Source organism: Oncorhynchus masou, chromosome 25 (genome assembly GCF_036934945.1).
Source record: "Oncorhynchus masou masou isolate Uvic2021 chromosome 25, UVic_Omas_1.1, whole genome shotgun sequence".
NCBI classification, from domain to species: Eukaryota; Metazoa; Chordata; class Actinopteri; order Salmoniformes; family Salmonidae; genus Oncorhynchus; species Oncorhynchus masou.
Genome location: NC_088236.1, coordinates 18,796,364 through 18,812,256, shown reverse-complemented (window position 1 = coordinate 18,812,256; position 15,893 = coordinate 18,796,364). Strand labels below are relative to the sequence as shown.

At 42.5% G+C, this 15,893-nt stretch overlaps 1 pseudogene; it reads left to right on the top strand.

The window, feature by feature from the left end:
* The first annotated feature begins 2,903 nt into the window (after positions 1-2,903).
* The window catches only part of LOC135513866 (protein patched homolog 1-like), a 133,339-nt pseudogene continuing 120,349 nt past the window's right edge, over positions 2,904-15,893 (top strand).

Genomic DNA, 15,893 nt, shown 5'->3' with positions numbered 1-15,893 from the left:
GGCCTGGTATGGTTCCCAATCAGAGGCAGCTGGCAACCGTTGTCTCTGATTGAGAACCATACTTAGGCAGCCTGTTTTCCCACTATTGGTTGTGGGTAGTTATTTTCTGTTTAGTGTTTTTGTTGCACCTTGCAGAACTGTTTGTTTGTCAGTTTGTTGTTTTTGTTCCAGTCTTTATTAAAATCATTATGAATATGTACCACGCTGCTCTTTGGTCCTCTTCTCCCGACAACAATCGTTACATCGGTCTAATGTATCAAAATTTGAAATTGTGTTTTTACATTTGATAATAGTAGAGACTCAGAGCTACAAAATTGTATATCATGTACTACAGTTGAGGAACAATGGGGAAAGTAATTTTGCTTTGAAAGTCGATAAACTTGTAAACTCACTTTTGAGAAAATGGCCTTTGAATGTTTTGGTACTACTATCAGAGAGCTCTTCTTTGTCTACACCCATTCAGCATCGTTCACACCCCAATAAGCTTTACCCCCACCCATCTCTTTAAGGGTTGGTCAGAGCATTCTGTACGAACATAACAACAGCGGTCAAGCACCCAAGCTAACTTGCTAGCTACTTCCAGACACATGACAGAACAACTCACTGAACATTACTTACCCTAGCAGAGCTGGTTAGGCTGTTATGTTATCCAGAGCATTGGTGACTGCAACTGTGCTGTCAGATTGTCCGTTCATAAATTCAAAACGTGTTGCTCTCGGAGAGTTCAGAACGCACACCGGACACTCTGGCCGATGAGTAGGGTTGATCCGAACATTCTGACCTCACAACGGCAGTCAAGCACCCAAGCTAACTGGCTAATATTGGCTAGCTTGCTAGCTACTTCCAGACACATAATGCAACATGCAACAATTTCAAAGATTTTACTGAGTTACAGTTCATATAAGGAAATCAGTCAATTGAAATAAATTCATTAGGCCCTAATCTATGGATTTCACATGTCTGGGAATGCAGATATGCATCTGTTGGTCACAGATACCTTAAAAACAGTTGGGGTGTGGATCAGAAACCAGTCAGTATCTGGTGTGACCACCATTTGAATCATGCAATGTGACATATCCTTCACATAGAGTTGATCAGGCTGTTGATTGAGGCCTGTGGAATATTGTCCCAGTCCTCTTCAATGGCTGTGCAAAGTTATTGGCAGGAACTGAACTGAAACCATCCTGCACGTCAATCCAGAGCATCCCAAACTTGCTCAATGGATGACATGTTTGGTGAGTATGCAGGCCATGGAAGAACTGGGACATTTTCAGCTTCCAGGAATTGAGTACAGATCCTTGCAACACGTGGCCATGCATTATCATGCTAAAACATGAGGTGATGGAGGTAGATTAATGGCACGACAATGGGCCTCAGGATCTCATCACGGTATCTCTGTGATATCAAATTGGCATCGATAAAATGCAATTGTGTTCGTTGTCCGTAGCTTATGCCTGGCCACACCATGACCCCACCACCACCATGGGGCACATTGTTCACAATGTTGACATCAGCAAACCGCTCGCCGGCATGACACCATATACGTGGTCTGCATTTGTGAGGCCGTTTGGACGTACTGCCATATTTTTTTAAATTACATTGGAGGCGGCTTATCATAGATAAATTAACATTAAGTTATCTGGAAACAGCTCTGGTGGACATTCATGCAGTCGGCATTCCAATTGCACGCTCCCTCAAAACTTGTGGCATTGTGTTGTATGTCAAAACTGCACATTTTGGAGTGACCTTTTAGTGTCCCCAGCACAAGGTGCACATGTGTAATGATCATGCTGTTTAATCAGATTATTGAAATGCCACACCTGTCAGGTGGATGGATTATCTTGGGATCGAGAAAAACTCACTATCAGGGATGTAAACAAGAGTGTGCACAACATTTTAGAGAAATAAGGTTTTTGTGCTTATAGAACATTTCTGGGATCTTTTATTTCCGCTTATGAAACATGGGACCAAGACTTTACATGTTGCATTTATATGTTTGTTCTGTGTACATAGAGCCCTATTTAATGTAACTCAGTCAAGCAGTAAAATCTGATAAAAAAATAAACCAGGGAAAACTACACTTTATGGAACAGCACGGACTGTAAAGACACACACAGGCACACAGGCAGCATTCGCAAATACACACTAACACACACGCTCTTTCCAAAAATATATTTTAATATTGTTATTTTGCTGTGTTATTGATTTTGTATTGTAGATATATTATGGTAGAGCAGTGTGTACTAACGTGTTGTGTTATGTTTTATTGTATGTAATTGTGATTGGACCCCAGGAAGATTAGCTGCTGCCTTGGCAAGAGCTAATGGGGATCCGGAATAAATACAAAATAGTATTTAGGTATTTGATGTTTCTTAATTTGTAATAGATGAAGGGTTGTAATTTTTACCCTTTTATGATGCCTGTTATCCACTTTACTGTCAGACAGAATATTGTGACCTCCCCCAGAAACACGGTAATTTGAGGCCAAGCTATCACTAGGCCCTGTTGGTAAAAAAAAAATCTAATTTAAAAACTACTGTTCTGACATTCCTCGAGACCCCTCCATCGAAAAGACCTTAGTGTGCTTCCTTCAAAAAATGCTGCTTCAAGAAATGCAGTTCCTGTGAAAAACCATAAACTCCAGTCTTGGTTGCGCGCAAACGCACAAGCGGGTTGGCTTCTGAAATGCTCCCCTGAAGTTTGAGACGCACACACGAGGGTTGTCGACTTGGGTGGTCGCTCTACTTTACTGAGCTGTTGCTAAGCAGCTAATAATAGTCGTGTTTGCTGAGTAATTTTTGCCCTTCTGGAACCAATCAGATGTGAGAAAATCCGGCCATCTGACAGCCCTAAAGGCGGGATTTCGATTATTTTCGCTTTTACCCCTCCTCCTCTGTTTCCAAATGGTGAAGTCTTTTTTCTCCTCTGTTGAATCTCAGAGTTCGCGGTGTCGCGGCCCAAGGGAAGACCACATAGAACACACAGAATGCTACGACCATCGAACGTTCCAAGCCGCCGTTTTGTAGATGGGAATGGCTTTTTCCACTTTGCCGTTAAAGATAAATACCTTTCTTTAAGAGAAACGCTGAATGTGCAAAGCGGTGGAGACCTCTGGATCACGAAATGTTGGGATGGAAGGCGCAGACTTTGACTCGCCGTCTCCAACAGCAGTATGAAGTACTTTACGGGTGTGAGATCACCGAGAGTGAAACTGTGTTGCCTTGGGACATTACCACACGCTTTCGGGGAAATATTATAACGTGGAAAAGCAGAACCAGCGCGAAGTCTCCGCAACATGGCCTCGGCAGCTAATGCCTCCTCTGAGCAGGAAAACAGGGACCCCGATCGGCCGAGGATAACGCGGAGGAACAGGGGGAACTATCTCTCAACAGCGCCGGATTTGGAGTATTTGCAGCGGCCAAGTTACTGCGATGCAGCTTTCGCCTTGCAGCAAATATCCGAGGTGCTTATTATTTGACATGTTTGAGTGAAATAACATGGTTATAGTTCTACTATAATTAAACTGCCCAACATTGTCAAGTCGCTAGGTAACGGGATAGAAAGACGGGCAGGGGAGAGGGGTTGAGGTGTACCGCTATGCCGTGTAATCTATGTTGTGATTTGCTCTTCAATTATAGTTCACTTTTCTCGCGTTTAGACTATTTCTGATCCATATTTTGAATATAGGCTACACATATTATATAGGCTACATTCGGCTACAATGTTTAAATAACGGTCGCGCAACTAGGCTACACAGTGAGGGCTATTCACTACTTTTGCACAATTAAAATGTACACAACAGTTTAGACCGATGTGTTTTCGCACTGATCGAACACGATTCTAACTGCCCAGACGTCTGCACGATGTTATCTTTACTGGGGAGTCGTTCTCTGTTCTCTTCTCTAATGCAAAAATCCATGTGGCTACCCTCTTCCGTTCACAAATATTGTCGTAGCCTAACTCCCTCGGTGATGGCTACTCCATCCACTCCTCAACGCAGATCACACACGCAGCTCTACGGGAATGGAATTGTGCGGTGTGTGATTTTGCGGCAGCGTAAAAACTCACGTGAACCTTTTGGGGGAATTAATAGCATCATTCGATACAATGTATTGCCATAAGGCTTGCGCTGTGTTACAATTTGTCACTGACTGACTGCAAGACATGCTGCGCTTTCCACTCTTACCGGTGTGTGTGTGGTAAAAACAACAAAGTAGCGGACTATAGTCCTGTCGTCCAAAACCGGTGCTTACGTCGCATCTCTTTCCTTCCTCGACGTAGGAGGTCCAACCACTGCCTTTTTGGCCAGAATAACAGGCCTACTCCGAGGTTCTTATTCAGAACAGTAAACATTGATGTACCATACTGAACACACTGCACGTGTAGGCCCCAATAAAGTATGTATCTAGAACAACTGGCATGCTAATTGCACTTACCATACCAATGTAATAACACATTTATTAACATGTATTTTATTATATGATAACCGTGAAGTCCTCTCCACATAACACTACATTCAATTGATCAACAATTATAAATATTTGATGCTCCCAGCACTTGTTTAGGGAGTAATATGCGGGATTTCTCTTGTCGCAGGGGAAAGCGACTGGAAGAAAAGCACCGCTGTGGCTGAGAGCGAAGTTTCAGAGACTCTTGTTTAAATTGGGCTGTTACATACAAAAGAACTGTGGAAAGTTTTTGGTTGTGGGCCTATTGGTATTCGGAGCTTTCGCTGTTGGCTTACGGGCAGCTAATCTGGAAACCGACGTGGAGAAACTCTGGGTAGAAGGTAAGAAAATGTTTTATAATTTTGGTCCCTTTTCATGTTGAGTCGTTTGTCCATCCTGTTGAGAATAAGCTCAAGTCTGGGAAGGATTCGGTGGGGTGGTGAGGGATGGAGGGTCTTCCAAACAAGCGGAGGTTGTTTATTGTTTAGCAGTTTGGCACGGGGCCAAGTCTAAACTTGAAAATATTTGTATTTCGTTTCATGTTATGTTTTTTGTTGCTTTGGATACGTTGTTGTTGAGTGTAGATGCGCAAAGAAAATGCACAGAGTATTTAAACTATTTTCTTTAAGTTAATTAAAAGGAAAATGGTTATAAAATCCATGAGATGTTTTGGAGAGAGGAAATTTGGTCAAAGCCGCCATTTTGTGAGTGTGTGAGTGTGTGTGTGTGTCTGCCTGCCCCCAGCAGTTGAATGTGATCCGCGCACAGCTCGGAGACTGTGTGTGGTCCCGTTTTGGACAACTCTCAACTTTCCAAGAAAGATTTGTCTCTGGCTGAAAGCGGAGTGCGGACTGAAACGCATGTGTACAAAAGTAGACCATCTGAAACTCGGGGTTATGCTATTTGTTTACGAAATCCGTTATGTAGAATAAGTATATTTTTGTTTGAAAGGGGACTTTGAGTATGGGTGGTGATTTTGGGGAAAGGGGGAGGGGCAGCGTTGTTTTTCCTTTGATCTGCATTCCAGTAGTTTAGGACCGTGGTAGTCTGTATTTGAGTCATGTATGGGTCATCAATTCACTCACCTTTGAAATGTGAGCAGTTTGAAAGATATCATAATTTGGATTTATGATTGAAACGTTATTGCCATTAGGCCATGGTTGTTTACATAATACATTTCTGAAGTATCTTTAGGCTCAGCCTATGCTCATTAGGCTACTATAGTGACATGTGAACAATCATCCCAGCAGATATATATATATTTTTTTACAGATTTCTCCCTCATATAGGCTGATGTAAGCCAGTTCAGCTAGTGAGGGTCAATCAAACTCTCAAAGTTACCCTTTTCTGGTGCCATTCAGACATAAGCTATAGACTAAACTTTAAGTTGTGTGTCAAGACTAAAGTATATTATAGCATACTAGATACAGTTATTGTAAATAGTAATGATTTATTACTGTGTAATAATATGCTATATTATTTCAAAGCATGTGGATTTTATCAAAAACCTATTTTATAATTAATCCCTTTAATTTCAATGCCAAATCCCTTTAATTTGCTAACTATCCAATGGCTACTCTTATAGTTGACTGTAGGGTTGGGAGGAATCCGGATACCTTCCTTCTCTCATCCCTGGATTTACGGTATTACTGACTTAGTACACAAGGGGGCTGCAAAACAAATCTAAAAAGCCCTTTGGGAATGCTAACACAATTTGCACAAGTAACAGCGAATTTCTGTGGAGGCTGCTAGCTAAATTTGCCAATGATCATAAAATAACATAAACTAATCGCAAAGACAGGCAATCCAGCTCATAAAGTTATACAGTGCCAGTCAATAGCTTGGACATACCTAATCATTCAAGGCTTTTTACCTTTATTTTGACTATTTTCTACATTGTAGAATAATAGTAAAGACATCAAAACTATGTAATAACATATATGGTATCATGTGGTAACCAAAAAACTGTTAAACAAATCAAAATATATTTTCTATTGAGATTCTTCAAAGTAGCCACCCTTTGCCTTGATGACAGCTTTGCACACTCATAACATTCACTCAGCTTCATGAGGTAGTCACCTGGAATGCATTTGAATTAACAGGCGTGTCTTGTTAAAGTTAATTTGTGGAATTTCTTTCATTCTTTATGCATTTGAGCCAATCAGCTGTGTTGTGACAAGGTAGGGGTGGTATACAAAAGACCAAGTCCATATTATGGCAAGAACAGTTCAAATAAGCAAAGGTAATCATTACTTTAATACATGAAGTTCAGTCAATAAGTACAATTTAAAGAACTTTTAAAGTTTCTTCAAGTGCAGTCGCAAAAACCATAAAGTGCTATGATGAAACTTGCTCTCATGGAAGACCCAGAGTTACCTCTGCTGCAGAGGATACGTTCATTAGAGTTACCAGCCTCAGAAATTGCAGCCCATATAAATTCTTCACAGAGTTCAAGTAACAGACACATCTCACCATCAACTGTTCAGCAGATACTGCGTGAATCAGGCCTCCATGGTCGAATTGCAGAAAGAAACCACTACTAAAGGACAATGTGTTTCTTGGGCCAAGAAACACAAGCAATAGACATTAGATCGGTGGAAATTAGTTCTTTGTTCTGATGAGTCCAAATTTGAGATTTTTGGTTCCAACCACCATGTCTTTGTGAGACGCGGCGTGTTTGAACGGATGATCTCCGCATGTGTTTCCCACCGTGAAGCATAGAGGAGGTGTGATGGTGTGGGGGTGCTTTTCTGGTGACAATGTTGGTTATTTACAATTCAAGGCACACTTAACCAGCATGGCTACCACAGCACTCTGTAGTGATACACCATCCCATCTGGTTTGCGCTTAGTGGGACTATGATTTGTTTTTCAACAGGACAATGACCCAACACACCTCCAGGCTGTGTAAGGGCTATTTGACCAAGAAGGAGAGTGATGGAGTGCTGCATCAGATGACCTGGCCTGCACAATCACCCGACCTCAACCCAGTCGAGATGGTTTGGGATGTGTTGGACCGCAGAGTGAAGGAACAGCAGCCAACAAGTGCTCAGCATATGTGGGAACTCCTTTAAGACTGTTGGAAAAGCATTCCAGGTGAAGCTGGTTGAGAGAATGCCAAGAGTGCAAAGCTGTCATCAAGGCAAAGGTTGGGTACCTTGAAGAATCTCAAATTTAAAATATATTTTGATTTTGTTTATCACTTTTTTGTTACTACATGATTGTGTTATTTCATAGTTTTGATATCTTCACTGTTATTCAATGTAGAAAATAGTCCAAATAAAGAAAAACCCTTAAATGAATAGGTGTGTCCAAACTTTTGACTGGTACTGTATATTTTTTGAAAATCTTAAAATAAATTGTTTCAGTGGTATTGAAAAACCATCCTGTGGCTATTTCCAAATACCCTGCTACATGGTATATATGGTGTACAGCCAAGCCTAGTTTCCTGTGAACTTAGCTGATTTAGTTACAGTAAGGGAGTGTTAATAAAGCACAGCTACATAAAGTGGTTTCTTCTTTCCTGGACCTATCCTAATGTTGCACAGCTCCATGGTTCTTCACACACAAGCCTGTCAGCTGAGTCTTGCTGGCAGATGGTCACACGTCTACTACAGCACAGGCTTTTCAGCCATTGCTATTTCCCTACATTGTGTTATTGTTTTGTTATGTCAAGGTGTTAGAACCCAGGGTCATCTACTGTAAGTAGTTTAGCCAAGTTTATTGTGATGACTGATGGCTGAGGTTTGCATGTGCACACACTATTGCATGAGAACACACACGCATATGCGCACACACACACACTTTTCCCAGGTCAGGGACTGAGGGTTTCCAGATGCTAGTTGGGAGATATGTGTTTGTTTAGATTAGACTGTGCAGCTGAGGGATAGATTAGTACTGCCTGGACAGTGGAGGGCTGCTCTCGGCTCTGCTCAGCACAGGGGGAACTGTTGCCCAACGTCAACGTTAAGAGGTAGAGAGCAAGGGAGGAAATGGTATGAGAGAAGAGCAGAGGAGGAGACAGGAGAGGAGAAGAGATAGAAAGGAAGGTATAAGAAGAGGGGAGGAGGAGAGAGGGCGTCTGTTTATGTTTCATTTGGACCAGTTCCTCTTCATGCGACCTCTCCATGACCCCTCCTGGGAGCTCTGGCCATTAGGACACACACACCATAGCATATCTCTCATTGGAATTGAGTGGAGTTGCATGGGTGATCTCATGCTGTATTTCATCACCTGCTATGTTTATGGTTCATCCTGCTAGGTCAGTAGTTTAGTACTGCAGCTCTTCTTATTCAAAGAGAATCACATTCATCAGCCTTGGTTAGGGTTTACTTTCTTCACAAAATAACTTCCCCAGTATCCATTAACACTTAGACTACACCCTCACTTACACACAGGAAGTTGTGTTTCAGTCATATTGAGGGATGGACAGTTGAACCAAAGCGTTAAAAATAGAAATAGTAGAATGATGTGGATGTGTTATCAAACAGGCATAAGCAACACACATATTTGGTGCTCTTCTTTCCCTCTTTGGTGCACTTTGTGGCAAACAGGTTGATCTCTTGACTTGGCAGAAAATGCATAGATAAATGTGTTTATAGATCAAATGAATATTGAGGGAGCTGGCCTTATACATAATGAAGGTCATTCAAGCTGTGTTTACATTGATGAGACCAGGGACATGAAGTGACCTGCCTGAACAGGAAGTTGCAGTGTTGTGGTGTGTTCTCTTTTTCTCTACTCCTCTTCTTCCAATATGGCTGCCAGAATACTTTTATCTCACTGCCATTCAGAAGGATCAGCAGCATTTTAATATCACCAAACCCATAGTGATTTTCTTAATCTGATATGACAAATTTCCCTCTAGCAGAGATGTGTCTGAGTAAAAAAAGAAAATGAAGAAAACACACTGGCCTCTCTTGGTATGAAAGTGGAGCCACCCTGGCCATTCTGGATTAACACAAACACAGGCCAAATTGTTAAGAAAATACCAGCACTGGCTGAGTCTAATTAAAAGAGTATGGCGTAAACATGGGTCTTCCTGTAGGGTGCCCCTGACCAGCTCTCTCTGAGAAGAGAGGAAAGGGCTGGGGTATATGGAGCTGGGGTTTGACATTGGACGAGGAATTGGGCTAAAGCTATAGGAGCTATGGTATGGACCTGGGGGGTAGGCCCCTCCCTCAATGGAGATGCGTTCTGAGAATGGCTGGAGTTTCGGGAGAGGTTGGGGCTGTGGTGTAGGGTTAGGGCTGTTTTTTTGTTGAATTGGGAAAGGAATTGTGTGTTGGGTCTGGGGCTGAGGATGTTGGTGTGTTATGGGACTGAAACTGGAACTGAGGATAGGGCTGTGCCCATAGGAAAACTCTTTTTGGTTCCAGGTTTGGGAACATCCTGCGCGCGTGCACCCCTCTTGTTGGCGGAGAGAATTTAGCAGGTTTAAAGCTTATTTCCTGCAATTTTACACATTTTGTCATGGGGTGCAAAGAAAATGTTGCAGTTTTAAACCTAGTTTTCTTGAAAATCTATACATTTTGTCATGTCTAATGTATATTCATGTGGTATTTGAGTCACAAAAAAATGACAACAATATATATGGGCTAAAAAAACGAATAAAAAAAGTTTGTTCATATAGGCTCTGCTCTCTGAGGTATGCAATGACGAACATGACTGTAACGTCTGCCTCCAGCTCACACTCTCAAACACATAGATGCCCTGAACGCAGCTCACTCTCCAGATCCCAATCACCTGAATTCTGATCACCTGTTCACACACCTGTATGTCATTTACACACACTATTTAGTTCAGTTCATTGCACCCCATCATTGTGAGGTATTGTTTGTTTTTGTCCACATTCTAGTCGGAGCGCTGATTAGTTCCATATTAGGCCTCCCGTGTATTGTAGTGTTTGCCCATCCTCACTAACAATGCCTTTTTGCCTATTCCCTGCCTGTACGTTTGCCTATCAGATTTCCTGTCATCAACCTCTTGCCTGATCTCCCGGACTTCGTTATTAGCCTTTCCCTGCCTGTACTGTTACTTTTTTGGAGTTCCTGTGTATGACCTTCTGCCTGCCCCTGGAACCAGCTACCTGCCTCCTCCTGTGATCCTTTACTAATAAGCACCGCTGCGCCCTGCGCTTGAAACCAGCACTCTGTCTCCCATCGTATTCATTACAATGACAAGAGGAACTGATGATGCACTACCCAATTTCTAAATTGCACCTTGTGCATTCTACTATTACAGCTGTCAAGAATAAGTTTAAAGCCAAACTGAGTTCCTTAAAATATATTTATATATATATACACTACCTTTCAAAAGTAGCTGGAAACGGCTGGTTTTGAATGGAATACCTACATAGGCCTACAGAGGCCCATTATCAGCAACCATCAGTCTTGTGTCCGAATGGCACGTTGTGTTAGCTAATCCAAGTTTATTATTTAAAAGGCAAGTTGATCATTAGAAAACCCTTTTGTAATTATGTTAGCACAGCTGAAAACTGTTGTCCTGATTAAAGAAGCAATAAAACTGGCCTTCTATAGACGAGTTGAGTATCTGGAGCATCAGCATTTGTGGGTTCGATTACAGGCTTAAAATGAAAATAAACAAATCATTTTCTTCTGAAGCTCATCAGTCTATTTTTGTTCTGAGAAATGAAGGCTATTCCATGCGAGAAATTGCCAAAAAACTGAAGATACAACGCTGTGTACAACTCCCTTCACAGAACAGTACAACCTGGCTCTAAACACAATAGAAAGAGGAGTGGGAGGTCCTGTTGCACAACAGTCAAAATTCCCTGTCTTTAGTCAGTTAGGATCACCACTTTATTTTAAGAATGTGAAATGTCAGAATAAAAGCAGAGAGAATGATTTATTTCAGCTTTTATTTCTTTCATCAAATTCCCAAGGGTCCGAAGTTTACATACTCTCAATTAGTATTTGGTAGCATTGCCTTTAAATTGTTTAACTTGGATCAAACATTTTGGGTAGCCTTCCACAAGTTTCCCACAATAAGTTGGGTGATTTTTTTGCCCATTCCTCCTGACAGAGCTGGTGTAACAGAGTCAGGTTTGTAGGCCTCCTTGCTCGCCCACACTTTTTCAATTCTGCCCACAAATGTTCTATAGGATTGAGGTCAGGGCTTTGTGATGGCCACTCCAATACCTTGACTTTGTTGTCCTTAAGCCATTTTGCCACAACTTTGTAAGTATGTTTGGGGTCATTGTCCAATTGGAAGACCCATTTGTGACCAAGCTTTAACTTCCTGAGTGATGTCTTGAGTTGTTGCTTCAATATATCCACATAATTGTCCTACTTCATGATGCCATGTATTTTGTGAAGTGCACCAGTCCCTCCTGCAGAAATGCACCCCCGCAACATGATGCTGCCACCCCCGTGCTTCACGGTTGGGATGGTGTTCTTTCGCTAACAAGCCTCCCCATTTTTCCTCCAACCATTACGATGGTCATTATGGCCAGTTCTATTTTTGTTTCATCAGACCAGAAGACATTTCTCCAAAAAGTATGATCTTTCTCCCCATGTGCAGTTGCAAACCATAGTCTGGCTTTTTTTTGGCGGTTTTGGAGCAGTGGCTTATTTCTTACCCTTTCAGGTTATGTCGATATAGGACTCATTTTACTGTGGATATAGATCGTTTTGTACCGGTTACCTCCAGCATCTTCACAAGGTCCTTTGCTGTTGTTCTGGAATTTATTAGCACTTTTCGCACCAAGGTACGTTTAACTCTAGGAGACAGAACGTGTCTCGTTCCTGAGTTGTATGACGGCTGCGTGGTCCCATGGTGTTTGTACTTGCGTACTATTGTTTGTACAGATGAACGTCGTACTTTCAGGTGTTTGGAAATTGCTTCTAAGGATGAACCAGATTTGTGGAGGTCTACAATGTATTTTCTGAGATCTTGGCGGATTTCGTTTGAACAAGCAAAGAGGCACTGAGTATGTAGGTAGGCCTTGAAATACATCCACAGGTACACTTCTAATTGACTCAAATGTCTATTAGCCTATCAGAAGCTTCTAAAGCCGTGACATAATTTTCTGGAATTTTCCAAGCTGTTTAAAGGCACAGTCAACTTAGTGTATGTAAATTTCTGACCCACTGGAATTGTGATATAGTGAATTTAAGTGAAATAATCTGTCTGTAAACAATTGTTGGGAAATTACTTGTCGTGCACAAAGTAGATGTCCTGACCGACTTGCCAAAACTATAGTTTGCTGTCAAGAAATGTGTGGAGTGGTTGAAAAACGAGTTTTAATGACTCCAACCTAAGACTTCAACTGTATATAGAAACCCACACTAACAATAATATAAACATGTAAAGGGTTGGTCCCATGTTTCATGAGCTGACATAGAAAATCCCAGACATTTTACATCCAACAAAAAGCTTATTTCTCTAAAATGTTGTGCACAAATTTGCTTACATCCCTGTTAGTGAGCATTTCTCTTTTGCCAAGATAACCCTTCCACCTGACAAGTGTGGCATATCAAGAAGCTGATTAAACAGCATGATCATGGAGAGAGAGATAGAGTCTCTGCTGAGAGTTTGAGAATGAAATAGGAGTGTTGTGAAGGTCTGTGTGTATTTCTCACTGTGTTTCTCACTGTATTTCTCACGTGTGTGTCTGTGCACGTGTGTGTGTGTGTTCATGCAGTGCATGTGTCTCATTTGACTCCCATCCCTCCAGCAGAGGGCAGTCAGATTTAATCAGAGTTATATTTCTCATCTATCAATGTTTATCAGCATATTCTCTCTCTCCCATCTATTGCTGGGGAGTCTTATGGATCAGCTTGGCTTTTCACAGCAGGTTGTCCTATTTGGTGTGTGTGTGTGTGTGTTCTTTGGAAAATGTGCCATGCCTTGGCTGTGCAGCAACATGACTGGACGTACAGAGAAATGTTTGCGTGCTGTTGATGCACCGTTGCTCTTATGACGACTAATTCGTCAACAAATAATGTCATGTAGAGAAGCAGTGGTGTTTCTTCCCATAAGAGTGTGATGCAGTCTGCCAGACATGCAGAGATGCGAACCTCAGTTGGTTAGCTCAGGGACTGATTTGGATCAAGGTACTGTAATGCTGGTTCAAGTGACTTGGTTAACTTGTTGTTGTGCTGCTTGTTTAGGCAGGGTACTGTAATGCTGGGTGACTATCAAATCAAATCACATTTTATTCGTCACATACGCCGAATACAACAGGTGTAGGCCTTACCGTGAAATGCTTACTTACAAGCCCTTAACCATTAATGTAATCTTAAGAAAATAAGAATTAAGAAAATGTTTATTTTTAAATAAACAAAAGTAAAAAAAGTGACACAATATCAATAACCAGGCTTTATTCAGGGAGTACCGGTACTGAGTCAGTGTGCGAGGGTACAGATTATTTGAGGTAATTGTGGTAATATGTACGTGTAGGTAGGGTTAGAAGGGCCTTGTCAAACGTTCATGGAGAGAGAGAGAGAGAGAGAGAGAGAGAGAGAGAGAGAGAGAGAGAGAGAGAGAGAGAGAGAGAGAGAGTCAGAGTCATAGATTCGTCTCACAGAATTGTGGTGTTTGTGATTGAATAATCCTCCTTTTGATGTATAGGAACACACACACAGATGAACTCTGCCTTGTTGGCCGCAACTCCGGGAACCCACCGTTCGCGCTGGGACCACCAGATTAGGTGATGCCGCGGCCACGCGGTGTGGAGCGTTTGTATGGTCTGTGCAGGAGAGGAGAGAACAGGGATAGATAGACACATAGTTGACAGGCTATGTGCTGACCACACTGCTCGCATAACGTGCGCGAGCGTTGCAAAATAAATGTACACATAAATGTTATTCAATCATTGCATCCAAACTGCTCATAAGCGTCTGCGTAGCCAGGCGCTAAAATGAAATAGAATAAAATAAAATAGAACTAAAATAGAGGCGCTGCAAGTCCCGCCTCTCCCATCTCCTCATTGGTGTTTAGGAGCATATATCCACGATTGAAAGATGAACTGAGGTCCACACTCCAGTCCAGTTGAAAGTCAATATATATATATAAAAAAAAAAAAGAGTTCTTAACAGGGCGTGTTTTTTTTTACCCTCGCACCTTGAAGTTTTTTACCCTCGCACCTTGAAGTTTTTTACCCTCGCACCTTTAAGTCAAATCAAATTCAAATCAAATTTATTTATATAGCCCTTCGTACATCAGCTGATATCTCAAAGTGCTGTACAGAAACCCAGCCTAAAACCCCAAACAGCAAGCAATGCAGGTGTAGATGCACGGTGGTTAGGAAAAACTCCCTAGAAAGGCCAAAACCTAGGAAGAAACCTAGAGAGGAACCAGGCTATGTGGGGTGGCCAGTCCTCTTCTGGCTGTGCCGGGTAGAGATTATAACAGAACATGGCCAAGATGTTCAAATGTTCATAAATGACCAGCATGGTCGAATAATAATAAGGCAGAACAGTTGAAACTGGAGCAGCAGCACGGCCAGGTGGACTGGGGACAGCAAGGAGTCATCATGTCAAGTAGTCCTGGGGCATGGTCCTAGGGCTCATGTCCTCTGAGAGAGAGAAAGAAAGAGAATTAGAGAGAGCATATGTGGGGTGGCCAGTCCTCTTCCGGCTGTGCCGGGTGGAGATTATAACAGAACATGGCCAAGATGTTCAAATGTTCATAAATGACCAGCATGGTCGAATAATAATAAGGTAGAACAGTTGAAACTGGAGCAGCAGCACGGCCAGGTGGACTGGGGACAGCAAGGAGTCATCATGTCAGGTAGTCCTGGGGCATGGTCCTAGGGCTCAGGTCCTCCGTGAGAGAGAAGGAGAGAATTAGAGAACGCACACTTAGATTCACACAGGACACCGAATTGGACAGGAGAAGTACTCCAGATATAACAAACTGACCCCAGCCCCTCGACACATAAACTACTGCAGCATAAATACTGGAGGCTGAGACAGGAGGGGTCAGGAGACACTGTGGCCCCACCCGAGGACACCCCGGACAGGGCCAAACAGAAAGGATATAACCCCACCCACTTTGCCAAAGCATAGCCCCCACACCACTAGAGGGATATCTTCAACCAACAACTTACCATCCTGAGACAAAGCTGAGTATGGCCCGCCTCTGCCATGGCACAACCCAAGGGGGGCCCAACCCAGACAGGATGACCACATCAGTGAATCAACCCACTCAGGTGACGCACCCCCTCCAGGGACGGCATGAGAGAGCCCCAGTAAGCCAGTGACTCAGCCCCTGTAATAGGGTTAGAGGCTGAGAATCCCAGTGGAAAGAGGGGAACCGGCCAGGCAGAGACAGCAAGGGTGGTTCGTTGCTCCAGAGCCTTTCCGTTCACATTCCCACTCCTGGGCCAGACTACACTCAATCATATGACACACTGAAGAGATGAGTCTTCAGTAAAGACTTAAAGGTTGAGACCGAGTTTGCGTCTCTGACATGGGTAGGC